Source organism: Lactuca sativa, chromosome 9 (genome assembly GCF_002870075.4).
Source record: "Lactuca sativa cultivar Salinas chromosome 9, Lsat_Salinas_v11, whole genome shotgun sequence".
Lineage (NCBI taxonomy): Eukaryota > Viridiplantae > Streptophyta > Magnoliopsida > Asterales > Asteraceae > Lactuca > Lactuca sativa.
Window position 1 is genome coordinate 84,880,503 of NC_056631.2, and position 7,121 is coordinate 84,887,623.

Sequence of the window (7,121 nt, forward strand, 5' to 3'; positions counted from 1 at the left end):
TTTTCAAATTACTTGTATTATCAGGGAAATAATAACAGGTACTCCCCGAGCTTTTTGAGAAGATAGAGCCATTAGGAATCTTATCTTCTTCTTTTGTATAACTATTTTGGTTTGAATATACAATGATTGAACACATGTAAATATTATACTTTTAAATACAATGGTTGTTTGTGCTTTAATTACTATGATACATGTGTTGTGATACTACAAATGAAGTCATCCACCCTCGGACGTTTCCGCCGTCTGGTTTGGGGGTGTGACAGTCCCCAAGTCCTAAAATCACAAAACAATTTAACGCATGCGAGTGTGTCCAAATAATCATAAAAATTTCCCTTAGACTCTACTAGGACTTCTTCGATGCGTATCATCAATCATCAAATCTGCTTCAACTCGGTTGGTGATGAAAATTCTAGATGATAGTTAAACTTTAGGAATTACACCAATCGTTCTATCATCCCGCCAATCAAATATGTACATTCAGATGTACCGTACTTCTCTAGACGTACTACTATTTTATCAGACATATTCTAAAGGCATGATACCTCCCTTATGGTATCTTCCGATAGGTATCATTCACTATCATAAGCCATCTCATTTCCTTAATTTTCTCGGTCCATCATGGTTCGCATCACTTCCTAAACTTCAGCCATTGTGATAGGTTCGGGTGTAGGCGCAACGACCGATGCATGACCCATCACATTCTTAGGCTCAGGTTGTCATCTTCCTCGGATATTTCCTAGTCTGTCTTCACCATCACATTTTGTACATCCAAGCAGACGTTCGGTGTACCGAGGCGAGAATTTTTAAGATAGGAAAGATTTTATTTACAATAGAAGTATAGATCTCCTTGTTGCACCGAAAAGTTATATGCCAGTTGTAATACCGTAATCAAACGTTTAGAAACCTAAACACATAATGTTTCCAGATCCGGTCGGCAACGGACCATAGATCCGAAAAAATAATAGCATATAATGTATCTTTATAGCTATAACATAAAACATTTAGCACATAAAACATTTTAGGCATCTTCCCTAAAATAAACTAGTGCTTGCATCTAAAATATAGCGGTCACTCATCTCACAATCATCGCTTAGCATTCTAAGTTTACATCTAGAAATTTCCTACAAATTCCTAGTTCGCTTAAACTAATTCTCTGATACCAACTGTGACATCGCCAATTTTCACGGCCAGAAAAGACCGATTTTGTTTATGCTTTATAAAAATCAGAGTACTTCATTTCAAAAAAATGTTGCGGAATTTGTTCCCAGAAAAACACGATCAATACGTTATCAAATCATTTTCAAAGAAACGTATTTTATTCATTTTAAAATGTTTGGGATGTCATTGTCAATACAGAAACACAAGCATAAACGGAACTTACATTTATTTACACTAGTGATCTACATCTCTTTAATCTCTCAGTGTAATGCGACTTCGTATCAACACCTGTGATTAAATAAACTGAGTGGGTCAGGTTGGGAAACCTGGTGAGTACATAGGGTTTTCAACCCACAATAATATAATTATTACGTTTAAATAATCAACCAATTAAACCCAATTACCCATCCCCATTATCTTCTTTACTCTTAAGGATCTACCCTAAGAATTAGCTATTTCTCGTTCATTCATTCCTAAGGATTATCCTAAGGAATCGGCATGAAGTCCATCGTTACCAAAGCTTATAGATTACAACTGGTAAACACGTACTCCAGACATCTGGTAAACACTTAGTCCAAAAGTAACTAGTGAACACACTTAGTTCAAAATACCTAGTGAACACACTCAGTTCAAAGATATGTAGTGAACACACTCAGTTCAAAGATACCTAGTGAACACACTCAGTTCAAAAATACCTAATGAGCACCTGTTCAAAAATACATACAGGTTACGAGCTTGCTAGCGTTCCACCAGACTGTCTAGTATTGTCCATCGGCATCATCTATATTCCACTAGATGACTGGATCACTGACAACATTGATGTCTTCCATCGTGTTATCACAAAACAACTATTTCATCTACCCATGTTTTACCCAACACATTTTGTAGATATAAAATATATATACAGTTTAAATCATTTAAAACATGTATAAAAATCTTTCACCCAGCATAGACAGCAAGTATTCAGACAATATGCACACATAGCATGTAATTTTTATTAAAATACTTCATATCTATGTGTAAGGTGAAAGGGACTATGCACTCACCTGAAAGGTGGTGACTCAGCACTCAGACAGCGCTTCGATACTTTCGAAACAATTTTCCTTCGACAAAACCTAGTATCAATACCACTAGGGTTTAGTCTAACGATAACCGCGACAAATTAATAGTCTAGCTATTATTATTATTATATAAGAATTAAATAACACTCAATATAACTCATAGTAATAGCCCAAATACTTATTATAAGTTCCTAATAACGTTACTATATTAAAACATAAGCTATACTAAAGATAGGGTAGACATAGCTCACTTACAGCGGGTTTTCATGAAAACTGGGCTTCGCTGGAGCAGTGTTCTCAAGCCAAAAGGCTCTTTACTCGGAGCCGTCGGGCGCTCCGGGGCTTCCGCCTCGTGCTAGGGAGTTACCCTAGGCTTTGGGGGGTTAGGGAGGCTTAGAGAGAGAGAGAGTTTAGAGAGAGAAAGAAGAGGGTTGAGGGGTGAGGAAGTTGGAATGCCCGACACCTCTATTTATAGGGGTGCTGACTGACCTACTCGCCGAGTTGGTGCATGTGGCAACCTTATGGTGGTGCCATGTGTCCAATTCTGGTGGTGCCACGTCACCCCCTATCGCGTATCAGCCTTCAAACTTAGAAAAATCATAACTCACGTATATAAGCTCCTTTTTTGACGTTCTTTATATCCATGTGTAGGTAAAATCAAGATCTAGAACTTTTGTTTATACTCCGTTGGCTAATTCTCGACCGATCTTAAATTTAACAGTAGGAGGCGTTTAGACTATTAAATGACCGTGAAGAATTCGTAACTCCTTCGTACGGACTCTTTTCGTCTATCTTTTTACCGTTGAGTTCCTATTAATGAGATCTTCAACTCTCATTTAGGTCGCGTAAGCCAAAAACCGCTCGAACTAAAATTTGAGTTTCGGGCTATACACTGCTAAGGCGAAACTTTGAAAAATCACAACTTCCTCATACGAAGTCAGATTTGGGCGTTCTTTTTATGGATTTTCTCGTTTTAAAATAATCTATGACTTTGGCTTAGACTACTAAGGCTAAAAAGTCTTCTATCGTAAATTCACTTTTTATGCCTCCCGGTGCCGTACCGGTTTTGCAGAAAAACTTTGACGGGCCATAACTTCTTCGTTATAACTCGGATTTTGGCGTTCTTTATATGTACGGAAACCTTGTGACATATTATACAACCTGGTTAAGATTATTCATTCTAAATAATATTTTGTCGAAAAGTCGTTTTCGACCCTTATTACCTCTAAATTGACTAGCCCGGATCTGCGGGCGTTACACAAAAGAGTGTAGAAAACTAAGTTATTAGAACTATGTCCTGAAGGGCTACACAACTAGAAATCATAGAAGTCAAAATCACATAGTAAGTACTATAAAATCAAGCCACCAAAAGAAACTATGTAACACCCCGTTTCAAATCGTTTCCTAATTCGGGGCCGTGAACTGAAGATCTGTTATCATAAAGCTATGGGCCTTGGGGAAGAAGGGATTTAGAACCCTTGGATGTGGATAATGTACATTACCTTATCCGAGAGTTTGGTTTGTGTTTTGGTGCACAAGGGTATAACCTTAAAGCGATAGTTTGGGCGTTTTATGAATTTTGGATTAAAGTTCGGGAAGTTTTAAGTTGAAGGAGAGTTGATAGAATATAGAGCTTCTCATTACCTTGTTGTGGATATAAATAACGTTGAAATCCGACTTAGAACGAAGAAGTTATGGCCTTCGAAAGATTGGTGGTTTTAGTCCTTAGCCGAGTACGCTGGGCGTATGCTATGAGTACGTTGGGCGTATTAGGTCAAAGTTGGTCGTGGTGGAAACCCACGTACGCGGGGCATAGGTGGAGGTGTGCGTGGCATATGGTCAGCAGGGAAAAACCCTAATTTTTAAGGTTTATGCCCTATTTAAACACCTTAGGCTGCTTTGGGAATTTCTTATGGCCAGCCTCCACCTCTCCAAACCCTAAGAACAAAATCCTAATTGCCTTATGAGTGTTTTAAGATTGGAAGTAAGCTTTGAAGGTGTTTTTGGTGATTTTGAAGGAAGAGGAATTTGTAGAAGTTGCATTGGTGTGGCTAGAGCTTGTGGATCTAGAATAATCATCAACTTCGAAAGCTCTTTTAGGTATAAAGCTCTTAACTTGATGGTTCATTTTGTTAGATCAAGTTAGAGCTTGTTTTTGTGCTTTTTATGGTCCTTAAAGTCATGCATGAGAGTATGAGATACACCAGAAGATAAGGATGTTATATCTTAGCATTTTTGAGGTCCCGTGTTCATAAAAATGCAATCTTGATGAGTTATATTGGACCATGCATGAGTTTGGGTGCTTATTATGGATTTTATTAAGTATTGGGTCCCATTAAAAATATGCAAAGGAGTAAAATTTCCTACTTAACGTGTTGATACATCATTTAGGAACAGATCTGAGAATTGGACATAGTGGCTTAACCAATTAAGCACTTAATGGTGATTTGGGTTAGCTGCAGAGTACGCTGCACATACTGGCCAAAGAAGGTGTATTGTATGTGGGCGTAAGTCTGAGTACGCCGGCTGTACTCAACTACCATAGACTTTTGTTGACTTTTGGGTTTTAGGCTATGTTTAGACTACTAAGGTTATGGGCCTTGTTTGGACCCAAGTCCTTTTGAATTTGGGTCATTGTTAGGATCTGGGCCTTCTTAGATTTAGGCCCATAGTGGGCTTCGGGTGTCATTTAGGAATTTTGGCCATGTTAGGATTTTGGGGCCAATGGGTCGGGCCTTGGTTGTTCGGACAAGTGAGGAAAGGGTAAAATGGTCTTTCACCCTAGGAGATGGAAAATGAGATAGATTCCTATTTGGTTTATGACCCAATTATTAATTGGGTTTTATTTGATTGAATAGTGTGGGGACTTTTCAGATCAACAGTCCGAGCATTTATCTGAATTTCAGCAGTTTGAGGTGAGTCTTCTCACTATGCTTGACGGGTGGAAGGCACCAATGTCGAACCATGATTTATTATGATTAGGATGTTAGTTGTCTATGTGACTCTTTCATGTGTAGTATGTGATATATATATATATATATATATATATATATATATATATATATATATATATATATATATATATATATACCGGGTGGGGTTCGATACTAGGTGAGGCTTGATGGGTGTATTGTATGCTATTTATCTTAGTGATTCTTGCATGTGTTTATGTGTATGTATGAATGTCGGGTAGGGCCTGGTGAATGTGATACGCGGGGCCCATCTCATGTTACTGACAGATTTGTTCCAAGCGGGGCTCGATGTCGGGGGGGCCTAATGTTGGGCGAGGCCCGATGGTTGTTGGAATGGCCCAATGTATGTTTGATATGTATGGTATGAGGTATTTTGGGGAACTCACGAAGCATCATGCTTACGGTTTATAGTTTATGTTTCATGTCCTTTTGGATCGAATGGGAAGAAGTCAGGGTGATCGCATCTCGCACACACACACACACACCACGACTTTCGTTTTATATAACTCTAACATATTGAGATGATTGCTTAACTTACTTTGATTTTCCATTATGGTTTTACGAAAACGTTTTGGATGATGATTTTATTATTATTAAAAATCAATTTTTTCTCTTAAATTTCAATACGTTACAAACTAGCCGTAGACTTAGTCAAGAAGAGTTTTTGATAAGTCACTTCGAAACAATAAAAAATATAAAATTCATGACAAGCAGCTAGGTTAAGTAAATCCGTAACATTCCTATTTCTTTTCAAAAACGTTCCACCGTTTTGTTAAGAGTAGAGCTCCAAACAAAGTCTACGAAAGCCAAGAATAAATAAAATATGTCAAGTATCCAAAAGTAACATAAACATAAGGTAACATGTTAGAAAGACCAACATATCTAGTATGAAAAAATTAAGATACTAGACAAAAGATAGGAACACACAACTCGAAGTAAATTCGTAAGCTAGGCAGTGATAGCGGTCCAAAATCAAATATCGGTCAAGGGGTGATATTTGGGATATAGGTTATCGCGGTGGGATATCAGTGGGATATCGGTATTTTTATATCATGCATAATTAATATATATAAACATAAAACATATATAAAAGTAATATAAAAAGTAAAAATTCAAAACTGTCAATGTTTGAAACATAATTTTACGTAAGCCATTGAATCTTCCTCCAAGTCCACATCAACCAAGGCATCCGATTATTTTATCTAGATCATCCACATCAACTCTAATATCATCACCATCATTTAAGAATTATGTACTTAGCACATCAACATGATCAAACCTATAGAAACTAGCAAGTTAACACTTAAGTATGTAACAATTAACATAACAATACTGTTGGTTAATACTTAAAACATGAGTTTATGATCTAAAACTTGCAATTAAGTACTTAACATAATAGCAGGTTCAGTTAAGTTAAGTCCATAAGACTTAAGGCCATGACTTAACACTAAAAAAGCAAGTAAAATTACCTAACCGATATCCCACCTGGAAATCGCCTGGAAATATCGGTTAAATATCGGTAAATATCACCGATATTTGCGGTCCGATATTTTGGACCAATATTTGACACCGCTATTTTGAAAAGTACCGATAACCGATATCCCACCTGGAAATCACCTGGAGATCGCCGATATTAATTGCTTAGTTCATAAGCATACATGACACAGAATCGAAGAGATCGCAGAGCAAAAAGTTAGAGGTTCAATACGACCTCAACAGAACTAATCAATAGGAATTCTAGGCTTCCTATTGGTGTAAAAAGAAAACACCTCATGAAGTTGAAGAATTAGAAGTAATAAATAAACTTTAAAATGCCTCTTGAGAAAAACCTCTCCCTAGTCAGCAAGCTTCCAGCAGCTTTGAGATAAGCAAAAAAAAAATCCAAAGGCATGCCAAACCTCATTGCAAAAACAAACCTTAAGAAGAAAAA